This window comes from Colias croceus, chromosome 1 (genome assembly GCF_905220415.1).
Source record: "Colias croceus chromosome 1, ilColCroc2.1".
Taxonomy (NCBI): domain Eukaryota; kingdom Metazoa; phylum Arthropoda; class Insecta; order Lepidoptera; family Pieridae; genus Colias; species Colias croceus.
In genome coordinates, this window is record NC_059537.1 from 9,907,081 (window position 1) to 9,917,044 (window position 9,964).

A 9,964-nucleotide genomic window follows, 5' to 3' on the forward strand; every position below is an offset into this window, starting at 1 on the left:
CGACCGCTATCTAACTCGTGACTTACAGCAACTTTTATTTAGCAGTGAAATGTACCATTATATATTTTTTCATTGCATACAAGGCGTGTTAGGCTAAATAGATGCTAAGATGTATCTTCATTTATTTACCAAGTATAATGATAATCAATGAACACACAAAGCGCGAACAATCAGTAAAATATACCAACAAACGGTTACATTGTTGGTGCATTCTGAGAAGGGTCTATGAGAGCTGTAAGGTTCCCGTTATTTTGGCCTCTTATCTTGTACTATTTTAGCTTTTATCACTTCACATTACAGGGACAAGACAGCCTTGTTTGAATACTAAATATCCGCGAGGACTTGCATGATATCACCGAGTATTTGTAGCGATTATAAAACATGTAGGATTTGCAGCCTTATGTTGAAGTGTGTAATAACTAATAAATAAATAGAAAATGTGCAACACGGCAAGGATGTTCGATCTATCAATACAATAACTTATAAGAGCTATATTATGAAAGCTTACGCTTATGCGTTTTATGTCCCATTATCCCGTATAACTCACGTAAAATAAGTGTGCGGGTCCTTCAATAATTCATTTGTGGTAAAAACTTGACTTATAGAACTGGTCGGACGACCTCCATTAGATACTAAATGTTTACTTTATTACTTATTGCCGCCGACGCGCACAGAAATAAAAACACGCCCACTGATTACATGGAGTTGAATGGTCTGTTGTAAGCGTAGTGTGGTCACTGAAAACACTAGTGGTTGCCAAGCCTAGAATCCTACCTATTATAACTATGTAATATGTATCTGTTTGTTGTTTACTATGAAGATGGCACATATGGCTACGTAATCCCGCCGTTTGGCAATCACGCGACCATTAAATCTTCAAATTAATTCTGAATAATTATGATGTAGAAAAACAAATGAGAGAAAAACGTCATGAGATTTTAAACATGTTATTTTGGAGATTGAAATTTGAAATCTAAAATAGACTAAGCAAAAGAGGTAGGTAATTCATTCGACGCATTTTAAATCTGCAGTGAATTATATCGATTTAGCCTTGAACTAACGTGATGATAATATATCGATTTTACTTCAACAGATGGTTCACGGTAAACATGCTCACATAGCACTTTGTTTGAATTAAATTCGAGACTGAAATAAACTTATAGAATGTACATTGTACATATTTTGTCGAAGTATGAGTTTAAAATATATGATTTACAGGAGCATAATTCGGTATTATTTAAAAATATTGTAGGTCTGTGGTCTGTAAATAGGTATGAATTTTTAAAAATAACTCATGCAATACACACGGAAATCAATAATTTAAAAAACAAAAAACTACAGTATTCTTTCTACCCCGCTGTTTTAATAACTATAAGGGCAACACATCTGCGTCTGACATAAATATGGCCGTCATTTGTTACTTATCAACAGGTGACACGCCTTTCCGTAAACCTTCACTAACAAGAAAAAAATGGCATTTAAAATGTTACAAGTTCAATGTTTTCCTTCAATGAATTATGGCAAATACTGCGAAACGAATAAACGAGACTAGACTTTCTTCATAGCGTTTTCCTTTAAACAATTCATGGTAAATGCAGTTTTATTAAAATTCAACTGGAACAGGCATGACTCGAGTATCTGAGTTGATGCTGTGTTTACATTATCCTCCTTATCTCTAGACTTTTCTCAGAGGCTATAAGGAGTAAGGTATCTTGTTTTTCTAGTACTTTATTGTTTGGATGAAACATTCCGCTGATAAGGCCCGTAATGAATATAGTTCTGCGTTCTAATTTGTAGAATTCCTCGGAACAAAACCGGGTGTCTAATTGTAAATAGATTGCCGGCGATAGGCAAATCGAGTTGTTTTAACCTCTTATTACCGAGCTAAGATTAGAAAAATGTAATGACTAATAACCTGAGATGACTATTTGGTCTCAGTTATGGATAAATTAATAAGGAATTAATGAATAATTTCAACGTATTTGCTGTGTAACATTTAGCTCTACGTATTTTAAACTCATGATTAATTTTATTGTAATTCAGAATAATTTTCCTTTAGAATTGTTTATTCGAACCACCTTATATTGGTATTGCCTTTCGTTCTTCTTTGGAAATTCAGATGTATTACAAATGTAAACCAATATCAATTTTTTCGCTTTCACATGTTCGTATTTGACAATATTTGGACAGATGTAATTATTGTCCAATGTGTTTTCAGGTTATTGACTCTATAGAATGAGTTTTGGGCGATAACTGAAAAATTGAGGTTATCAGGGACTTCACTTGATAGTCACGGTAGAACATAGGTGAAATAGATAGTTAAATTATATTAATGTTTAGCAACAGTAAGCAGATTTGAAAACATTAGATAAAACAGGATATGTATACCTACTTAATAGTTTTCATATGGCTCTACAATACTCTACATAGTATAGAGTTTGTATTGTTTGTTTGTATTATAGAGCCATATTAAAGACTAGCTTCCGCCCACGACTTTGTACGTGCGTCCCCGTTTTTCCCCGTTCCCGCAAGAATTTCGGGAAATCCTTTCTTAGCGGATGCCTACGTCCTAACATCTACCTGCATGCCAAATTTCAGCCCGATACGTCCAGTGGTTTGGGCTGTGCGTTGATAGATCACTATATCAGTCACCTTTGAGTTTTATATATGGGTGATTATACAAAAATGGGGTAACTTTTAAGGATATTTTGTTTACTATATTTTTTATATCAGATTATTACAAATTAGGGTGTATGTGATAGCTAATCTAATGAATATATTGTTCCAAATCGGGCCAGCCACTTTTTTAAGTAGATTGTGAGATATTTTAAATTTTCTGGATTTGGCCTCCAGGGGACTGACAAGGCTAACATAGTACTGATAAAAAACACAATTTTGTAATATTCTCAAAGAAATTCAATGAAAATTACTACAAATCTCTCAGTTTTAATAATGGCACGTGTCTGTTAAGTATTAAAATCACTTAGTTACATTTAAAAATGATAATTTATAATATATTATGATACTGGGAAAAAACAATGTCTCAATTTTCAAAACAGCCTTCTGACATTTAACGCAACGTGAATATTCTTACTCTCTTACTTAACTTACTACTTTGACTTAGTTTTACTTAATATTTCAAGTAATTCACAAACAATAGAAACAAAAAAAACGGCCAAGTGCGAGTTGGACTCCTAACAAACCTATTTTTTATTATGTTTGTAACTTAAAATTTACACTTTTAGCAATTTTTCCTTTATTTGTGTTATAAGACGTTGCTTTTTACCATATTTAAAGACTGTATACACGGCAAGCATCCTGTGTATTTTTTTATTCCCTTGCGAATATTTAATTTTGCGGAAATTTGCAGTATTCACGGATGTAGGTATCTTTTAATTGCGTTGCGTTATAAGTTTCATTTTTTTACAGCCCCAAGGGTTCTTAATGTTGAGTATTCAATATAAATTTCAGATTGATACCTCCACGCGCTTCAAAAAAACGTCTTAACAGACAAACGGACAACAAAGTGATCCTATAAGGGTTCTGTTTTTTCCTTTTGAGGTTCGGAGCCCTAAAAATCTAACATTATTTATGTTAAAAGTACTAATATTCATAAAATGGTTCATGGTTTTTAACCAAAGGCTTGAATGAAAGTCTCATCTGAGTTTTCATAAGAGCCTTTTGACATTTTTATAATGTTATTAAAATAATTAACTTTTATGTTATTTTGAGATAATTTTACTTCACAATATTATACGTTTACGTATTTATCTAATAAATACATATAACAAGCTATGCCCTGAAAGCATCAAAATCAATAATTAAAATAAAATAAGATCTTTTAAATAAAATTATTAGTAGTTTGTTTCAATAGCTCTTTTCTTTGCTACTCTTTTTTAAATGTTTCTTCCCTAGTCAAATGCGTGGCGCATGATGTTTTAAACTGAAATATCAAATAGAAATGCTTATACCAATAGCAATCAAGATAAAAGTTCTCAAAAACGATAGAATCATCAGTACTATGGGGTCGCGTCAGTCCACTGGCGCGATATCTGACATAGAACTGATGCCAGCGGATTGATAAAAAGGGACTTAATATGAGATTATAATCTCAAATTATGTTTTTTTGCCTTATTTCTAATACCAACAAACTATATTTTTACAAATCATACTTAACCATGTATGAATGTAAATAAAAATCAGTTTAACAATAAAATAACGACTCACCATAGGACTGAAATGTTGACTGGCGCAGCACGAATTTAAAGGACAAACACAACCCTAGCGCTGGTACAGTTATGACGGCCATCAAAATATGGGATGCACAAGTAACTTCATTACCAACATTAATATTTAGACAGGGATTTGACCTCGACTTGGTGATATTTAGCGAGAATTTCAAATTTAAAAAACACACAACGGACTGACCAATAAAAACGATGACAAAGTTTATTTTTATTTTTTAAATAAAATGTTAAACATTTCGTTATGAAAGTTATACTATATAATACTATGTATATCAAAGATTGTCCTGAATTAGTAAGTTTTCTCTAATCAATGATAATGTTTATAAAATAGTCACTTGATTGTTGGTTTTCGGAGTTGTGACATGCCAAAGTACTGATTATTTAAGTATTAATTTTGGTTTTTTATCAATTTGTATTTTAAATAAAGAAGTGAAAGTGAGTGACCAAATAAAGGACGCTTTATTGTTTTAAAATAGATTGTTATTTGATTAAAATATAATAAGACTTTGTATAAATTGGCTGGTGACATTGAGTTACCCCATTTTTGTATAATGACCCATATATAGATAATATATTCATTACTTCACATAAGAATGCCATTATTATAATTATATACCTACCTATATTTATCCTTAAAGAAAAAACCGTTACAAGAATCTTGAAAGTCTAATTTGGCATTGAGCGTCTACGCTTCGTATTAAAGGCGAAAATAATCTAGTAAATTACACTTAAATTGATGTTAAATATCAATTAAATTGAGACATAACTATTAAATGCACCAGTTTGATTGAAGGATCGAACTTGTATTATTGATAATAGATTGAATGACGCAGATGTGCTCCTAAAATAGAACATTCTCTTGGTTAAAAATATATGCGAATAACTAGTGTTTGTTGTTAATCAAATTAAAGACAGGTTTGTGGTTCTATTGGTGAAGTTTTATGATTGAATCAAAATGTATTCTAAAAATAATGGTACGGCACATCCTCCCTATGAAACCTACATATTTAAATCAACTTGTTTTTACTGAATTAGGCCTATTTAATTAGAAAACTCTCCTAAAAAGACTATAGAGATATAAAGAGAATTTTTAACATTTTAGGTTTACCACTGATGCGGTTCGCTAATACACAACTAAGTACCTACCACCAAAACAGCAATAATGGCAATAAGTTTTGTACAATATGGTTTCCGAATGATTAGATTACAATGGGTTCCATAACCATTCATTTCAACAGAGCATACTTACTGCATACAATACGTAACAGGACAAATTGGTGGACCAAATCTTTATTGTACTCCTTCCTACACATGACAATACATGTATATTATATTATGTATAGCCAATTGTTACCAATTAAGACAACTAGGAGGAAAAAATCACATTTATGAGTACCTACTTCGAAGAGTTGCAACAAAATTTGAACCATGATCGGTCTTTATAATAGGAAGATTTTAACTCTAACAAAGAAATACGACTAAATAACACAATCCGTAGTTATTTAATAAACCGTTATCCTTACGGTGTTTTATTGCAAGGGACTCCGTGCATCAAAATGTATACAAAACTATTTCGAGCGACGCACAATGGAGGTTCAGTAACTTGAATTCTGGAATGTTCCTTGCAATTCTCAGAACAGCCGATGAAGTGGTTGTACGCTTCATTGGATTGATCTTGCCAGAGAGAATTTTGCTCACTTTTTGTATTTTGCACAATGGAGATCAAAGCTTTATTGTGAGATATGTTTTGACCTATATTTATTTCTATTAACGTTGGAAATGTGCAACTGGTATTATATTATAAGTATATTATATTGTTTTTCAATCTTAGTTGCCAATTTGAACTTGAATTAGGTAATCGAAATTCGATTAATTTTTTTTAATAAAAAAATTGCCGCGGAAAACTGACTGTTTTTCTAAAGCTGCATTTTGTACACATCTATTTATTTCCTTGTAAGTTATTATGTAATATGCGCTTAACTGGCGTCTAGTCACTGCAATTATTTATATATAAATAATTCAATAGTAATTATAATGATTTTAATTATGACTATATAATGTCCTGCTCGTATAAATGCTGGAATACTTTTAGGTAATTTTTAATCCTTTTGTATATTCGAAAAAGTCGAAATAAAGAAGAGATAGCTTACTCATACCTCAACTCAGATATGTACTAATTTAGGTTTTTCGCTAATTATGTTTTATAAAGGCCCGCCCAACCCGCCCAACTTTGCCACCAGCATGTGAGCTATCGTTTAAGATTATGTTTTCATAGACAAAATGCTCACAAGAGAAGCGGTATATGCCGGTTGCGCGAAGCTAGAGAAGAAAACATGGATTTTCAGAAGGAATTTAGCAAACAATTTTTTACGTAATTTTTTTTTTTGTTTAAGTATTTTTTACGTGATCAGTGTATGCAAAACTACAAGTCCCTTCGCGCTTGGTATACCAATAGTGGGACACCCTGATGTATACAAATGAGGTAAGAATTCCTAGGAAGAATTAAGATGGCCGTTTTATTTCAATAAAATATTTGAAGTCGGAAAGTCCTTAAAAGTCCGCTCTACCTAAAACTACGAATCTTACAAATATAGCTAAAGGTGAATTTAGTTTACATTGGTAATTATCGATAGGTATGTCCACACACCCGCGACGATGTAGTCAGACAAACATTACATAAAATGTCATCATTGTTAACCAATTATTTCTAAGGCGAATTTACAATGATCTTGGAAAAATTGTAGAGTAATAAAAACACCTACAGAACTTCTGGATAAGTGAATTGTTATTTCTCTGTTCATTTAAAATAACATTTACTTGAACAGAACAAAAGAAATGCGTTGTAAATGAACGAGAAATTTGGCCCAACAAAAAGCGAACAAAGTAAGTTTGTTTGCTTTGTTATGTTTTTGTCGTGTCAGAAAACAATCGATAACAATTTGTGTTCTAGCAACTAGATTATCGTAATTTGTATGGGATATATTCAACAAAATAGGGCCTTCTGGCGCTAAATTAGAAACGATTAGACTGAGGACGTATAATACAAATTCATGCTTAAAACGATCGCATTTTTCTTTAGCCTGAAGCTTTTGCCGGCTTTGATTTTAACCTCAAATCATAATGTATGAAAATATGTATGTTATTTTTGCCAAACATTGCGAACTGTGAACTGTTATGTAAAATTAGATTTTCGAGGTGGTAAATGGTAATGCGGTCGTGGCTTGAAATAAGCGGCCTACAATATAATTACAGGAAATAAAACAATTGTCTTTTATAGTGAAACGTGCATTCGACGAATGAATGAAATCAATTCAATGCAGTATTGAGGATCAATATCGAGGTCACTCTTCAGTAACACGACGTGGAAAAAAGAGTTTCAGAATATAAATATACAGATAAATGTATACTACAAACTCTTTAGTCGATATAACCTCCAGACGTAATAAGTAACTACAATTATTTGCATTCTCAAATTACTTTTGAATTCGGTAGGCAAATAAAACCTACCCCAAAGCGTATTGAATGGAATTTTTGGGACACAAAAGAGGTTGTACCAGTCGCCGGGGCTTTGATAATGCTCAGTGAAGTGTAGACAGCAGACTGTCTGACCGTCACGTATCTGCCGCCGAAGGTCGAAGTTTTTCGAGACACATCATTCGTATAAATGCAATACTGTCATCAGATGAATAATACCGCTTGCAGTAATCGTTTCTTTATTGGTTAAAGTATTAAATTAAGTTGGAATGTGGTGGACGGGATTTTAGCCTTTTGTTCCGGCACTACATTTCATTCATATTAAAGTTATCGTTTATAAAAGAAGATACCTAGGTAGTTTTATATACCTACCAAGAAGATACCTATTTGAGTTTTGTTCTGTGATTAAAAGATAATAGGTAATTTGCTATTGTCTTAACTAGGTATGAAGACATTAATTTTACGCGTGAAAAACGGAATATAAAAACATGACTCATTTGAATGCTCATTTGTAGCTACTTGGATACTTTTAATAAAGAATCGAAAAAAAAGTTATCTTTTAACACAGTTTTATATAAAATCATGTTGTTAATACGTTATACGTAGGTAACTTTGTTTCACGAAGAGATAGATTCAAAATGATAGTGATAAGATAAGTGCTATTGATAACGATTGAAGGCGGGGTTAGAACATTATGAGTAGGTATGTACCACAATAGGTATTTAAATAAATAATACTCCAGATTCTATTGGAATTGGGCAAGATAATGAATTTCTAGTTTTTCTAAATTAATTCTTTGTAAGTAGGTAAGTATTTCGATATAAAAATAAATGGAATATAAACACAACATTCGCTCTATGGTTTAATCAAAAATAAATTTTCTGAATTAATTCAAACCGGACTCTATCCTATTGTTCTCGCAATTGAGACCAATTAAGGTTAATTGCATACAGATTTAGCTTATCTGCTTAAAGGATGGTTGGTTTTTACATTTAGAAAAGGAATTTGAATAACTGTTATTGTTTCCAAGTAAAATGACTCTATAAGTCTTGAAATTAATTGTCTTCGCTTTGTTACTCCTTAACCGCGACGTGACTTAAACAAATGTGTGCAATCAGTTTTAGTTTATTCTACAATAATAATCATTCGTCGTGATAAGGCACTCAGAAAGGATTACTTAAGCCATTTAATAGCGTATGCGCAAGGATGCGATGTCAAGGCATAATATGCAATTATCACCTAAAAGGTGACAACCATTGTCGTTGAAAGAAAACACCACGCCCGCGCCACACACAAAGAGCACAGTCACGGAAACACTGCACATGAGACGACATAATTCAATATTGAATACCAGATTTGTCACTTTATGGCTGCCTACACGCTGCGCAAGCGGCTAAGGCAGCGCCGCTCGCCTCACAAGCCTCCGACTCCTCTGAACACTCACCGCCCTCAGTAAATTCTTTGCATAAATAAACGAGAAAGCTCCTCTTACAATATAATAGTGATTTCCTTTGCACTCACTTCGCGAAACGCAACACACTGCTTCCATAACAATGTATAAAAACTTCCTTACCTTACACTGCGCAGTATTGATGTACTAACACGATCGATGAAGGAAAAACAAGGGAAAAGTAGACACAGTCACGTTCGTACGGATACGTCGAGAGTAATGGCGCCGGTTCGTTCGTTTCGACTTCCAAGTTCCAACCCGTCGCCCGTCGGCTCGGAAGGCTGCCTTGTTTGCTCTATGACGCGCTGTGTGTTCAGCCGTCTCTTTCTAATGTCGTATTTCAGTACTGGCAGAGAGAGACAAATATATACATCAGTGGCATTGGTTTTACCTGTGAACTGTGGAGTGTGGTGCAGCAACCTACATCATCGGTGCTCTAAGCGCTTAACAATGTCACGTCTCGAGTTGAGCTCAAAATAATGCAAAATATCTAATTGCTTCAATTTCCAAATTACATATTGTTTGACATCCCTTTTTGTAGCTTTTTGTACTCTACATTCAATTCTGAAATATTCGAAATTATAAAATTAATGCATCTAATATAAAACTAATCTCGACAATACAGTGACTCTAATCGGGCTTAAATATTTTAATGTATTTCATGTGGCACTGTTTTTATTTATTTGCAAAAGTTAAAATGTTTTTAATTATTATTGGAATCTCTTTAATTTCTTACTAGTAGTGCCATCTGTTGGTATGAGAGAGATTCTCAAAGTGAGAGAGCGGTGTTACA

The 9,964-nt window shown here is 32.9% G+C and overlaps 1 protein-coding gene across 1 annotated transcript in view; it reads right to left on the reverse strand.

The window, feature by feature from the left end:
* LOC123691548 (insulin-like growth factor-binding protein complex acid labile subunit) overlaps nucleotides 1-9,444 on the reverse strand; it is a 27,347-nt gene extending 17,903 nt beyond the window's left edge. Inside the window, exon 1 of the mRNA XM_045635995.1 lies at nucleotides 9,295-9,444. The gene's annotated coding sequence lies outside the window, so the exon portion shown is untranslated. The remainder of the gene's footprint in view (nucleotides 1-9,294) is intronic.
* Nucleotides 9,445-9,964: the final 520 nt, after the last annotated feature.